The 16,343-nt window shown below is 40.7% G+C and overlaps 1 long non-coding RNA gene across 1 annotated transcript in view; it reads left to right on the plus strand.

Moving 5' to 3' along the window:
- The first annotated feature begins 3,059 nt into the window (after positions 1–3,059).
- The window catches only part of LOC139560446 (uncharacterized), a 101,062-nt gene continuing 87,778 nt past the window's right edge, over positions 3,060–16,343 (plus strand). Inside the window, exons 1-2 of the long non-coding RNA XR_011671940.1 lie at positions 3,060–3,422; positions 13,151–13,236. This is a non-coding gene — a long non-coding RNA (uncharacterized lncRNA). The remainder of the gene's footprint in view (positions 3,423–13,150; positions 13,237–16,343) is intronic.

Below are 16,343 nucleotides of genomic sequence, written 5' to 3' on the forward strand. Positions count from 1 at the left end.
CTACTCATTCAAGGGTTTTTCTTTATTTTTACTATTTTCTACATTGTAGAATAATAGTGAAGACATCAAAACGATGAAATAACACATATGGAATCATATAGTAACCAAAAAAGTGTTAAACAAATCCAAATATATTTTAGATTTTAGATTCTTCAAAGTAGCCACCGTTTGCCTTGATGACAGCTTTGCACACTCTTGGCATTCTCTCAACCAGCTTCACCTGGAATGCTTTTCCAACAGTCTTGAAGGAGTTCCCACATATGCTGAGCACTTGTTGGCTGCTTTTCCTATACTCTGCGGTCAATTAGGTTGAGGTTGGGTGATTGTGGAGGCCAGGTCATCTAATGCAGCACTCCATCACTCTCCTTCTTGGTCAAAAAGCCCTTACACAGCCTGGAGGTCTGTTGGGTGATTGTCCTGTTGAAAACAAATGATAGTCCCACTAAGCGCAAACCAGATAGGATGGCATATCGCTGCTGAATGTTGTGGTAGCCATGCTGGTTAAGTGTGCCTTGAATTCTAAATTAAACACAGACAGTGTCACCAGCAAAGCACCCCCACACCATAACACCTCCTCCTCCGTGCTTTACGGTGGGAAATACACATGCGGAGATCATCCATTCACCCACACTGCAAAAAAATAAAATAAAAAAATATCACAATGACACGGCGGTTGGAAACAAAAATCGACAATTTGGACTCCAGACCAAAGGACAAATTTCCATTGCTCATGTTTCTTGGCCCAAGCAATTCTCTTCTTATTATTCATGTCCTTTAGTAGTGGTTTCTTTGTAGCAATTCGACCATGAAGACCTGATTCACACAATCTCCTCTGAACAGTTGTTGTTGAGATGTGTCTTTTTACTTGAACTCCGTGAAGCATTTATTTGAGTTGCAATTTCTGAGGCTGGTAACTCTAATGAACTTATCCTCTGCAGCAGATGTATCTCTGGGTTTTTCATTCCTGTGGTTGTCCTCATGAGAGCCAGTTTCATCATAGCGCTTGATGGTTTTTGTGACTGCACATGAGAAACTGAAAGTTGTTGAAATGTTTCATATTGACTGACCTTCATGTCTTAAAGTAATGATAGACTGTCATTTCTACGTGCTTATTTGAGCTGTTCTTGCCATAATATGTACTTGGTGTTGTACCAAATAGTGCTATCTTCTGTATACCAGCCCTACCTTGTCACAACACAACTGATTGGCTCAAACGCATTAAGAAGGAAAGAAATTCCACACATGAACTTTTAAGAAGGCACACCTGTTAATTGAAATGCATTCCAGGTGACTACCTCATGAAGCTGGTTGAGAGAATGCCAAGAGTAGGCAAAGCTGTCATCGAGGCAAAGGGTTTTGTTTACTACATAATTCATATGTGTTATTTGATAGTTTTGACATCTTCATTATTATTCTACAATGTAGAAAATAGTACAAATTAAGAAAATCCCTGGAATGAGTAGATGTTCAAAAACTTTTGACCGGCAATGTATATAAACTGAGACACAACTCCTCTTTGTTGGGCTTTCAACCATACACCATTGAGGTGATGTTTGACCGGTCTCATTTTTGCAAATCTTAATTAAATAAAGGTTGTTGAATAATCAACAGTCTCTCTCCTTTCTGGTTAGAATTTCCATGACAGCCATGAGACTGCTAAATAGTTAGTCCATGTAGCTATTTAGTTAACTATTTACCTATCTGCATTGACCCTTTTTGCACTAACTTTTTTGACTCATCACATACTGTATGCTATCGCTACTGTTTATTATCTATCCTGTTGTCACTTTATTCCTAGTTATATGTACATATCTACCTCAATTACCTCGTACCCCTGCACATCGACTTGGTACTGCTACCCAGTGTATATATAGTTATCATTACTCATTGTGTATTTATTATTACTTGTATTATTACGTGTTTTACATTTCTATTTTTTCTCTATTTTCTTTCTCTCTGCATTGTTGGGAAGGACACGTTAATAAGCATTTCGCTGTTAGTCTACACCTGTTGTTTATGAAGCATGTAACAAATAACATTGGATTTGATTTGATTTTGAGTTGTCTCAGGCAAGGTTATTTATCATTTGACTGCATTTCAGTGAAACATCTGCACGACACATTTCACAATTTCACAGTACACATTTTCTTCTACTAAAGTGTACAACAAACAAAGCACATTGAGATAACCTTTTAACACTCTTGTAGCCTGTAAGAAGTAAATATACCATACAGTTTTTATATTTTTGAAAAATGATCTGAGGATTAGTTCAATCTTTGCTGCCTCTGCACCAGTACTGGTTGTCTTCAGATACTATGCTTAAGTCTTTGACAACTACCTTTTATGTTGCCTTTTCTGGGGGCTGTCGGAAAAAGACCCCCCAAAAAGTCCCATGTGACGTCTCCCATTCCTCCACCCCTACATATTTTCTTTGATTTTGCTTCCCATGGATGTGTTTTTCTCCCAAATGTGTTGTTCAGATTATTGTCAAAACCTCATGCAGGATTGTGGACCGTTTCAACAAACCTTAACGCTGTTAATAAGAGGGTACAAGAGAGTGTTGTGGTAAATATGTCTTGAGTCATTATTCAGTGGTTTTACTTATTATGATCAAAAGCCCCAACATTCAAAGGCAATCTGAAGTGAGAGAGGGAAAAGGACATACATTGAAAGAATACACATATTCTAAAAGAAGGTTTGAGGGATTTGCTCTGGCATTCGATAAATGCTTGTTCCATTCAGACAATAAACACTCACTGCTGTTCTCAGTCTGTGTTCAGACGACGCCAGTTCCATTTCACAACATATTTGTGTGCATCTCTTTAGGCTCATTGTTGTCACGTGGTACCAAACATGTTCCCATAAAGCTCAAGGATAAAACCACCTGAAAGGCAAGCTAATTTTGGACCGCAAGAAGAGAAACCGCCTGTCAGTTTTTCAAGATTGGCAATGTTAGGGAAAATGTTATTGTATCAGTAAATTGTGTGGTGATTATGTTCATCATCTTGTTCATGATGAAGTCATTCTAATTCACAATACAGGGCAACAAGTTCCACATTCAAAATCAAATGTTCAATCTTAGATCTGACTGAATTTAAATCATCAAGTGAATTGTGGAACTTGCAACACTCTACAACACTCTATTTTTTCTTTGTATTTCAAAAGCGCACAACTAGACTGCTAACTCTCCTTTTCTGAAACCCATGTCTAGACTTCCTCCTCTATTCTCATAGGACTTCCTCTGACTGCAGCCAGCCAGGCAGCCCAGATGACACAAGTTAGATCAAGCACAGAAAAAGAATCCAGGCCTCTACATCGGATTACATCTGACAAGCAACATGGACCCAGATTTGTCCACTCTCAAGATCTTCCTTGGCTCACAGAACTTTTCCTTCCCTCTGTCATCCAAAAATGTTTCGGACGTAAGTGAAATGTTATAGAGAATGCAAATAAACTGGGAAAACATTTGATATCTTTCAAACATTTGGGCTGTACTTCAAATATCAACATTCTGATCATTGAATATGTCCCTGATCTTTGTTGATATAATAATCTATGCCATGTGTATCAACAACAACAAAAAATCACCTTAGACCACATTTTAATAAGTTGAAAATGGTTAACCTTTTTTTCTGTGTAAACTATTGACTTGCAGACATTGCAATGTTACTTTCCTTGCTAGGTTTTTTATTTACTTGTGTGAGGTTTTGTTATGTGACTTGGTTCAGGGGAGTGCGATGGTGTCAAGGTTCGGTTGTTGTGAGTCTGATCTCTTTTTATTTTTTTCTCCCCAAGCATATGCAGCTAAATGGAAACAGATGCCCCTTTCGCCAGTGAAAGAAAGAGAAAGAAAGGAAGAAAAAAAGAAAAAATAGATTTACAGTGTCTAACAGTTCCATTCAACAGTGCATTAGCCTGTGCTGCTATGGGCTTCCACAAAATATATGGATACATCGAAATTATCTCTCACACACACACACACACACACACACACACACACACACACACACACACACACACACACACACACACACACACACACACACACACACACACACACACACACACACACACACAAAGAAGGCACCCTTTCCTTTGTTTTACTTTTCATAGCTAATTCTCAGAGCATTGTTACCAGCCATCAGAACGTTGTAGCATGATTAAGGTTTCACTTTTTAGGAACCAGGAAATGGATCATCTTCGCGTGCCACTGAAAAAGGAATCTGTTGTTACTCAAGGCGGAGCTCTAGGCTCGGGGACTGTCTCTAATTTTAGCACCTGGAGTTCAGAAGCATACCATATATTTTAGCCATGACACACAGAAACTATAAATCCTAAAACCAAACACCAAACATAGAGGCACACACTATGTTCTCATGACTTAAACGATTCAGTCATTTGAAATGGTAATAAGCGCCTTTAATGAAAACAGAGTGAGAGAATTGACTCTGGAAAAAAAATCGGGAAAAAAATGTCGACTGAAGTATACAAGGCTTGTAAAACATAGATGTATGTATCTCTGTCATTTTATACTTTCCTTATAGAATGTAATGAAACCTAAAACATTTAATACGAACTGAAATAACTTAAATAGCCCATAAATTCATCCTGCACTTCCATTTGCACATGAGACCCCTCATGTGCAAATGTTTATGAGGGAATGAATACATAATTGTATTCTTTAAAAAATATTGGTTCAATCATTCTGCAGAGACTTTCTACAGATCCCCAAATATAATTATGTTAGTAATTATTTGACAATTTATGGGCATTCGATTTTCTTTTCCTCCTTGTTGCTATGTCTTTTTACTTGACTTACTCTATGTCTAAGCCTTCTAAAAGTGATGTCAATAGTTTAATCAATAACAACGCCAACAACTTCAATGCCCTCCACTGACTTTAGGACCTTTTATGTTTTATATGATTATGGCTCTCATCTCCTGCTCATTCTCCTGTGTGCACAGCCTTGAGCCCTGTCTGTTACAGCTCCTATGGAAGGCTGAGTAAATGTTTCCTTTTGTGCCGGAGCTCTGCTTCTGTAAAGGACAGCCGTTATATTTCTCAACCTCTACAGTATAGAAACACAAATAGAACTGTACAATGGAGGATGTCAGAGGAGTGCAGATGACAAAACTCTGTAGGGAGTCATGTACTGTAAGTGCAAGCTCTCATCTCAACTGCTAGGAATCAATATGTCATTTCCCCTCTACCTGTCAGAAGTGTGCAGAGACCCAGATCTAAGTTTATCTTTTTTATATATACAGTTCAAGGTATGTGTGCTATAGATTCTGTCTTTGAATTTATCTTAACAAGTGCTACATTGATACATATTGGAAATATGTGTGGAAAGCCAGTTATGTAATGCTCTATTCTTCAGCAAATGCCTATGTTTAGGTAACACTTTATGTGAAGTTGCCCTTATAGCCTACCTGTGTAATAACACAGTTATTACTATAGTTACAATATTGTATGAACATGTTGCTACATGGTTATTTAGTAATTATTTGTAGTTGTCTTTGTTGGAACCCGCAGAACTGTGATTGGGTGTAGGCCTAATGTTATTATAATATCCTTTCTTTTCCTGTGCGTGGAGGCTCATAGTGACAGACAAATTAATAACATGAGTAGATGTAAACACTGCACTGTAGGCATGTATTGCATGTATGTGATTGCATATTGTATACTGGTAGTGGATGAGGTGATTCTCCCTTGACAATATGAAGCACTTTTAGCTCCTTAGAAAAGCCTGTATGAATCCAATTCGTTATTATTCTATTCGCATATGGCCTTCAAAATTGCCCAGATGGCAAATGTGAATGTGCATTTTTATTGTCATTTATGAAAGCTGCAATAGTATTTACCAAGGTGTCCGTGGGGTTTTATTGGTCAGCCCAGTTATTTCCCCATGTGTTTAGTGCTGGCTGTTTTCTTCATTGTCCCACACAATTAAATCGGGGAGGGGCTGTGGATCTGTCTCCGTCCGTTAATATGTTCGTACGTTCGTCACACGCAATATCTCAGACAGCACTGGCCTGAGTTTGATGAAACTTGGGTGAATGATGTGTCTTTCCGCAGAGTACCGGCATTTACAAAATTACACTGACTGACCAGATGGTGGCGCTATAACAAGCGATTGAAAATGCAAACCCCTCACTCCATTCGACCTAAAGTCATGAAATTCAGTACATAGGTCCCTCTCCAATGTAAATTTACTTCTGGTACCCTTTAGGGCCGCCATTATGTATTTTCCGCCATTTTGAATTTTGTGGATAAAAAATAAAAACACTACTCTGCTGGCACGGAATGACCAATCTGCATAAAACTTGATATGTTGTCACGTTCGTTTGTAGAAACGGACCAAGGTGCAGCGAATGTTGAGTTCCACATCATTTATTAATAGTGAAACTTAGCAAAAACAATAAACAAATATCAAACCGTGACTACAGAGGTGCTACATACACTTACTCAAAATACAATATCCCACAAACACAGGTGGGAACAAACACTACTTAAATATGATCCCCAATTAGAGACAACGATTACCAGCTGCCTCTAATTGGGAATCATACAAATCACCAACATAGAAACATGAAAACTAGAACACCCACATAGAAATAATAAACTAGACTAACCCCCCAGTCACGCCCTGACTTACTCCAGCATAGAAAATAAGGACTCTCTATGGTCAGGACGTGACATATGTGGCATCTATGGAAAAAGGTCTCTCAACGCAATTTTTTTCCAGACTAGTACCTAAAACAACATGGTCGCTATTGACCAATAAACAATCTGTCAAAACCTCATTGTGCTTGACTATTGTATGCCTTTTATGCCTTTCAATCGGATATATCGCTTAGCATATTAATATTTCTCCACTGTTGGATTTCAGTGTTCCCTTTTGTATGCACACCATGTGTGGACTGGAGACAGGGAAGCAAGCTGAGCTGTTTGACTTGGTGGTAGTGCGGTAGTGCTCAGGCGTTAGACCTCATGACAGATACTTTACACATGCCAGACTTTCAGACAATGGAAGACTGTGAGACAACGATAAATGTTCATATCAAAAGCATTTACCCCTCTCCGGGCGCCAGACTGTCTGACACTGGCTGAAATTGATTCTTAATTGGGTTTGTATGGACCCTGGGTCTACTGTTGGGGAGCAGCACACTGGGCTGTGCTGAGGAGGAGTGGACTGAGACTTGCTCCAGTTCTGCCGACTGCCCAGGAAATGTGATAACACCACCCGACCGACCCCACTGGAGAAAGGAAATACATCACATTGTTTTATTTTTTATTTTTTATCTTGCAGGAAGAAATTATGAAATGGATTATCTAGCACATCTTGAAAAATAATTCAAACGAGTGATCCATCATTTAGACACGCAAGAACAAAGTCTCTAATTCAAAGGGATGTCATTACTCATCAGCAGTCACAACCAGTTGGCGTTAACCAGCTGTGGTTGCTAAATGTCTTTTCTGGAAGACCTGTCTTTTTTTGTTGCAATAAATCACTCCAGGTTGCTGTGGAATGTAAATGCTGGACCAGTGCTCCGGAACAGCTTGGTCTTGGTAGTGGTGATTTTCATTTTCTAGGCTAACATTCCTCATGATCTATTTTGGCTTGCCTTGCGTGCACACTGGGTTGTGCTGCAGAGGCCTGACTGGTTAAAAAGTGAGCCAAGGGTGGGGGGCCCATTTGCTCCCCAGTGTTTTTTTTACCCTGGCCCTCCAGTGAAGATCAGCATGCCAGTGCCTCCCCCGAAGTGGGAGGGAGGAAGGGAATAAGGGAGGGCACAAGGGAGGGAGGGAGGTTACCCCCACCTTGTTTGAGCTTAATCCACAGCAGATTTCTCCCCCGGTCACAGAAGAAGCTTGTTAACAGTACAGGCAGAGGAACTGGAGAGAGACTGGAGAGCCGCTCCACAATGCCTTATGGAGAATCTGCTGTGGATTATGCCACATCTTTGGCTTCATTCGTTCTCATTTTCATTGCTTTTATTCAGACTTGATGGGTGCTTCTTGTTAGTCTCCATTTTTGAAGGCCCAACAAAATGTAATATAATTCAGAAATATTGCCCAGAGAATGTTGTTATTATTAATTATTATTATTATTATTTATCTTGCATCCTGAGTTTTTCCTGGTCAGGTCAAAATCGACCAGCCCTAATTATCAGTATTGTCAAGGTTGTCGTTGTTGTTTGTGTTGTTGTTGTTGTGGTTAACATTGTATCATTTGCCCTCATGCTGTGATCCCCTTGATAACAGCAGGGGAGGTATTGTTGAACATGCCCCTGCAGTACAGCACAAAGCTTAGTACATTGCATTTCCAGAAACCTGCAGAGAGCAGGTGAGCAGTGTGACATTGGATCATACCCTCCCTGTGTCTGACACCCTCACTCGCCGACACCTCCTGCTGCCCTGCAATCAGCTGGTGGGGGTGAGGCTGCTGCTGTAACTGTAAATTGGGCCAGTCACCCAGGGTGGTCATCCTCCTCACCCATCCCAGCTAGGGTGTGCCTGACTGGGCCTGGGACCCTCTCTCTCTACCTACCCATAGCAGCCCCAGTGGCCTTGTCAATGTCACTTTGACACTTCTATTCTGTTCTAGTTCACAAGTTAAAATGAAGAAGGGATTTGGCAAGTTGGTGGGGGGGAAGAGCCTGCTGTAATTATGTTATATTGTTTTTGTGCATCTCTGAACGCTGTTCTATCGATTCCCAGGGTCATTTCATGTTTTCATGTGTATCTGAGGTAGTGCCGTTGTATGTCCGTTGCGAATGTCAGACTCCACTCTGCGAGGCACATCGATCTGCAGGCTGAACATGGTGAGATTGTAGACTCCTAAATTGCTAGCACAGTTTGTTTATGTGATTTTACAGCTAACTATTTACTTCACATGCTGATATGGCCTTTGGTATTATTGTGTGCAGCTACATTTGCTAGCTACCTACACGACTTGGCCAAAAGTATTTGGACACCCATTCAAATTAGTGGATTCGGCTATTTCAGCCACACCCATTGCTGACAGGTGCATAAAACCGAGCACACAGCCATGCAATCTCCATCGACAAACATTGGCAGTAGAATGGCCTTACTGAAGAGCTCAGTGACTTTCAACGTAGCACCGTCATAGGATGCCACCTTTCTAACAAGTCAGTTCGTCAAATGTCTGCCCTGCTAGAGCTGCCCCGGACAACTGTAAGTGTTTTTATAGTGAAGTGGAAACATCTAGGAGCAACAATGGTTCAGACGCAAAGTGGTAGGCCACACAAGCTCACAGAACGGGACCGCCGAGTGCTGAAGTGCGTAGCACGTAAAAATGGTCTGTCCTCATTTGCAATACACACTACCAAATTCCAAACTGCCTCTGGAAGCAACGTCAGCACAAGAACTGTTAGTCGGGAGATTCATGAAATGGGTTTCAATGGCCGAGCAGCCGCGCACAAGCCTAAGATCACCATGCACAATGCCAAGCATCGGCTGGAGTGGTGTAAAGCTCACCACCATTGAACTCTGGAGCAGTGGAAACGTGTTCTCTGGAGTGATGAATCACGCTTCAGCATCTGGTAGTCCGACTGACGAATCTGGGTTTGGCGGATACCAGGAGAACACTACCTGCCCGAATGCATAGTGCCAACTGTAAAGTTTGGTGGAGAAGGAATAATGGTCTGGGGCTGTTTTTCATGGTTCGGGCTAGGGCCCTGACCTCAACCCTATCGAACACCTTCGGGATGAATTGGAACGCCGACTATGAGCCAGGCCTAATTGGCCAGCATCAGTGCCTGACCTCACTAATGTTCTTGCAGCAATGTTCCAACATCTAGTGGAAAGCCTTCCCAGAGGAATGGAGGCTGTTATAGCAGCAAGGGGGGGGGGGGGGGGGCAACTCCATATTAATGCCCATGATTTTGTAATGAGACGTTCGACGAGCACGTGTCCACATACTTTTAGCCATGTAGTGCAGCTAGCTAGCGAGACAGCACATTGAGAGAGCATTGCATTGTGATTCCACAAAGATTTCACGTCCTGCTACCAACCTTATTATAACAACACAATGAAACATTTGTTCACAATTAATATTGTTCTCACATATTAGTGGTCCCAGCTTCCTTTCCCCTTTCACACCACTAGAACACTGTGGAGTACCTTCTGTAAAGTGGGAAGGAAGAATTTACAAGGCAAGCCTGGGAAGCACCTCTTAAATGTAATCCTTCAAACTTCCGTTGAGAATTACTATACGAGTCACAAACTGACAGGAATATGAAACTGTTGTCTAGGTCTGTGCTAGCTCAGTCGGTCAGTGGCACAGTATCACAGTGATTCCCCCTGGATCATGATCATGATGCAGTTGGATAAAACTCAAACTAGGACCAGTTTTGACTTCTTAAGCAGCTTATCTGCTCTCCAGCAAATATAGTGGATAAAATACTAAAACAGTGAATACTTCCAGTATTATCATTTTCTGGACTTTTTACATCCTGGTTTTCAAACAGGTCTCTCCAGGTCCATAACCCCTCGTTCATTTCCCTTTTCTGATCAACGGAAAAAATAATAGTGTCTCTCTCTTCCTTTCTCTTTCCTTCTCTCTCTTTCTTTTAGAACACAGTTGTCATTAATCCTGAAAAAAACGTGAATAATAGGAAAAAGGGAGATTGCTGCCAAGAAAGTAGGAGTTGCTATTTTTTGCAACCATGGTATTTTTCTTCTGTAGTGGTCTTTTCTTCAATGTACAGAGGGCTATTTTTCATACTAGCAGAACAAAGATATAATCTGTTGCCAAGTCAGATTCAAGTGTTCCTGTTTAACAGACTTAAATACATGATTGTCTATTCAAGTCTTGACTTTTTGTTAATGGGACAAGTGAGTATGGAGAGGGTAAAAGGGAAACATTCCATTCCATTCTGTTAGTTAGTAATAAGCAGAATAATTATTTGTAATTATTTGTAAATAAATGGCAATTAATTTAATTAAGAGAGTTGGTACTCAATGCACAATTAACTAATGAACTAGAATGATGTTATTTCCCAAATCTTTTTTATTTTTCTGGAATAATCCAATGGTTGGCGAGGAGGTTTGTCCACTTGCCATTCAATTATGTGTATGATAATCACAAGAAATGCAAGTCATTTTTTTTTTCATTATAAAGAAATGTTTTCTATGATTATGTGTAAAACCTTCCAACGGATATGGAACTCATTATTCTGTCATATTCCATAAATAAATGCTTCCTCTGATCCAGTTGTTCCCATACATCTCTTTTTAGGTTCTTAGATGTTTTGAGGTCATTTGTGTAAAGTCAAATTTGGCTTTTTTTTTATACTTTATTGCATTCCATCCCTAACCAGATTGCTCTTGTATTTTAATGGGTAGAATGATCCTCTATAGTTGTACTCAGAGAGGCAGCAACCATTGCCAGATTTGTGGCCTGTTGTGGTCCGAAAGAACAGCACCACAGGGAACTTCAGAAAAATTCACTCAGATTTCAGTTTTTGAAATACAGTCCCTGCCTGGGGGGGAACAGACCATTTCTCAGTACAATATTTCAAATCAGAGAAGGGGTGGTGCTGTAGCTAGGCTCCATGGGAGAAGACCAAGAGGATTAGGAAGAGATCTCCTTGTAGGAAGAATTTTAAAAACATTAGAGAAACCAAACAGAGGTAGAGAGACAGACAGCATGAGATCCGTTGAATACAGCACATGTTTCTGGGTGCCAATGGCTTCAACCCAACACATGAATGACCCCTGGACAGGTGCAGAGGTCTTATGCGTCTGGAGGGAAGCTTTAGAGCTCTCAGCATTTTTACAAGGCAAGCCTGGATTTTCTGCTGGATTCACCCAGCACATGTCTCTATTTTACAGTGCTCTGGCACGTGGTATGTGAGATGTGTCTCAAACTCTCAGCTTCATTATGCACTTGTGTTCATACAATGGATGAATGGAGTTAATTTGTCACATGAAACCCATTCCATGTATGTTGTGTAATATGACATGTATTTTTGTTCTCTGGGGCCTTTAATTCCAAGTCAACGCTATACTCTGCAACTCAACTTTATTGGAGACCAAATGAAAAATGTAATGGAAGGAATAGCTCTCTGTATGTCTGTATATTTTGAATTACAAATATATTCATGAGACACTAGCATTTTCCTAACTGAGCTTTCTTCCTTTACTTCCTATGTAGTGGAAATGAAGCATTGAGTTGGTGAAACAGCCAACTGCATTGTGTGTACACAGCATAGGCCTACATTGATTTGTTCCTGTGAGGAATATTTCTTTCCCTCTCTCTGCCTCTAAAAGTCCCTCATTTGGAATATGATAATGAGATCCGTCACGATCGTTGATTCCCTTTGAACTTTTTTATTTCTTTGTAGGCGGAGTCATAGAGGTAGAGAGCAGGAGTTTTCTGCCGCAAGCCCATGGCCCCTCACACCATCTGCCGGACCTCATTTCATTTGAATAAATTTTTTTTTTTCAGAGGCGCTTGCTTCGGTTCACTAACATGTTTTTGCAGTTCAAGGCAACAGCCACCAGCAATGAGTGAGGATGGTTGTTTCTTCTCTCTCAGAGACTCCCCTACCAATGGTCTAAGGCTGCAGCATAGCATGTAGGATTCCTTGAACCCACCAGCAGCAGCCAGCGGCATTCTAAAGTGGGATTCAAAGCTGGATGTATTCTGAGCCTTTCTGTGAAGGGATAGGGTTGTTCTTTATTTGGAGTAACTGCAGATTAATAGAAAAAAGAATACGCATGCTGTTTGTTTTAGGAACAGATACCTGGAAAAAATATTTCATTTGGAGTTAATTCAATACCAAAAGTAAGAACCAGAAATAGAATGTGTTGTTTTATGTGTCATGGGTTTAATAACCACATCTTTGTAACAATTCAATAATGATGAGATGGGAGACATGAATTAGTTCAACTATGTATCTGGAACGTGCTCATCTTAACACATAGATCCCCCCTGATGCTCTGGCACAACCCCAATATACCACATCTCCTCCTCTTCTACATAAATAATCCTGAGAAGGTGACTGTGAGGCCCAAGGTGAAGACTACTGGGTCAGGGTGTAACAGTTCTGGACCACTCATGACTGGTGTTTCTGTATGTGTTTCTTTACTCAACAGTAACTGATCTGTATGTCTTTTCCAGATGACCTCCTCTGCAGTCTGGACAGTGTAGGACACAGGACCAGTCTGAGCAATGACCGTAGCAAGAACCCGCTTTGGTCCTTTGAGGTATTTCCTAGCTAAGACAGTATCTCCCTCAAATAGAATTGTATTTGTCACATGCTTCATAAACAACAGGTGTAGACTAACAGTGAAATGCTGACGGACCCTTCCCGTCAACGCAGAGAGAGAAAAAATTGAGAAGTAATAGAAAAGTAAAACACATAATAATAAAAGTAATAATAAATACACAATGAGTGATGATAACTTGCTATATAAACAGGGTACCAGTACCGAGTTGATGTGCAGGTGTACGAGGTACTTGAGGTAGATATGTACATATAAATAGGAATAAAGTGACAGATAATAAACAGTAGTAGCAGCGTATGTGATGAGTCAAAAAAAGTTAGTGCAAAAAGGATCAATGCAGATAGTTAAATAACCACATAGCTACCAGGACTAACTTTTTGGCAGTTTATGGCATGATTGAAAGCTCTGTTGTTTGCTCTCAGATCACAACGTTTGACATAAATCTCCTGTTGACGTTGCACGTCCTTTGCGTTCTGAGGTTTGAGTATGTGGAAGCTTGTGCTTAGCTCTCTCTTCATGAGTGGCGATGTAGGCGAAGCCTTGGTGGTTGCATGAGGTGTGTTCCTGTGTCCCTTGACTCTAATAAGCTTTTAAGGCATGTTTCATGGTCTGTATGAACCTCTCCGCCAGCCCGTTGGTAGATGGATGGTACGGTGCGGACCTGATGTGTTGTACGCCATCCACATGTAGGAATATTGCCATTTCTCAGGACACTAGCTGCTGTCCACTCTTGCTAATGAGTTGGAGAAGCAATCTGAACCAACTAAATAAACACTTTCTCAAGCTTCTCGATGGTCTTCTCTGAAGTACTACACTATGATGGCAACCTCTGGCCACTTGATTTGAGCATCCACGACCTCGAGAAACATTCTGTCTTCGAATGAACCTGCGAAGTTGACATGTATGCATTGCCACACCTCCTCAGACCAATCCAATGCATGAAAAGCATGTGACGAGGAACATGTTTTCACTTTCTCCCCAATGCTTCCATCCTATCCAGGCCACAATGACCTGAGTGTAGCTGTTGCAACACTGTTTTTTTCAGCGAAGGCGGAATGATAACTCTCCTCCACAGCAGACAACTGGACTGTACTGACAGTTCAGTTCTCCTGGAAAGGTAAGGTTCTGGAGCATTTCCTGCGGCTTTACCTTTGTTAATAATGTCCACCATTTCAGATAACATCGGGTCATTCCTGGTGTTTCTCCACACTTGTTGAAGTGATTGGTGTGTTTTACACTTGTCTGAAGTAGAATATCTCCACTTTGTGTGACTCTGGCTTGACCACAGGTAATGGCAACCTGTAAAGTCCATCTGTATTGCAGTGCAGTTCCGACTTGCAGTACTTGATGTCATAGGTGTGTACTGACAAAAGCCCACCTTTGTATTCTGCTTGCCACAAGTGACGGAATTCCAGTATGCGGTCCAACGATTCTTGTCAGCGGGCGATGATCTGTAAGAAGGGTGAACTTCCTCCCTTACAGACACTGGTGAAACGTACAAACTCTAATAACAATGAACAGGGCTTTTTGTTATTTCTGTGCATTGTTACTTTCTACTTTGTTCAATGTCCTCAATTCAAAAGAGATTGGCTTCTCTTCACAAGAAGGCATGATATGGGACACGACTGCTCCCACACCATAGGGACTAGCATCACAAGCTACTTGGATGGTGGATCGAAGTAAGTCAATGCCTCAGATTTCAGGAGTGTTTCCTTGGTTTTCACAAATGCTTCCTCGCATTGTTCTGTCCATTTCCATGTTTTGTCCTGACAAAGCAACTGATGAAGTGGTTTCAGTTTAGTTGCTAAACTCGGAATAAAACATCTGTAGTAATTCAATAACCCCAGGGAAGAACATAGATAGCTCCATTCTGAGGAGCTTGGGCATCCAAAATAGCCTTGACAGAGACTTGTGAATGTCCGAGGAATTCAACCAAAGATTGGAGGAATGCACATTTTTCCTTATGAACTCGCAGTTTGTAGTCCTTAAACCTCTGAAAGGTTTCCAAGTTCTGGAGATGGTCCTCTTCGTCCTTTCCAGTAACGAGGATGTCATCCAAGTACAGCGCCTTAAGAAAGTATTCACACCCTTTGACTTTTTCCACATTTTGTTGTGTTACAGCCTGGCCTACATACACTACCTTTTCAAAATGTTTACAAATTAATACAAAATTCAAAGATGAAATGTCTTGAGTCAATAAGTATTAAACCCCTTTGTTATGGCAAGCCTAAATAGGTGCAGGAGTAAAAATGTGCTTAACAAGTCACATAATAAGTTGCATGGACTCCTTAATAGTGTTTAACATGATTTTTGAATGCCTACCTCATCTCTGTACCCCACACACAATTATCTGTAAGGTCCCTCAGTCGAGCAGTGAATTTCAAACACAGATTCAACCACAAAGACCAGGGAGGTTTTCCAATGACTCGCAAAGAATAGCACCTATTGGTAGATGGGTAAAAAAATAAGAAGCTGATATTGAATATCCTTTGGAGCAATGTGAAGTTATTAATCACACTTTGGATGGTGTATCAATACACCCAGTCACTACAAAGATACAGGCGTCCTTCCTAACTCTGTTGCCGGAGAGGAAGGAAACCGCTCAGGTATTTCACCATGATGCAGAAGGTGACATTAAAACAGTTACAGAGTTTAAAGGATGTGATAGAAGAAAACTGAGGATGGACCAACAACAATGTAGTTACTCCAAAATACTAACCTAAATGATAGAGTGAAAAGAAGGAATTCTGCACAGAATAAAAATTTTCCAAAACATGGATTATGTTTGCAATAAGACACTAAAGCAAAACTGAAAACATTTGGAAAATAAATTAACTTTATGCACTGTATACAAAGTGTGGTCTTCATGGTGGTCGCTGAATCTGGAGGCTGCATCTTGTTATGGGTATCCTTGTCATCGGCAAGTTTTTTAAATAAAAAGAAACGGAATAGAACTAAGTACAGGCAAAATGCTAGAGGAAAACCTGGTTCAGTCTGCTTTCCTACAGTCACAGGGAGACAGATTCACCTTTCAGCAGGACAATAACCTAAAACTTGAAGATGCACGTAAATGAAAAGTCAAAGGA

Source organism: Salvelinus alpinus, chromosome 30 (assembly GCF_045679555.1).
Source record: "Salvelinus alpinus chromosome 30, SLU_Salpinus.1, whole genome shotgun sequence".
NCBI lineage: Eukaryota > Metazoa > Chordata > Actinopteri > Salmoniformes > Salmonidae > Salvelinus > Salvelinus alpinus.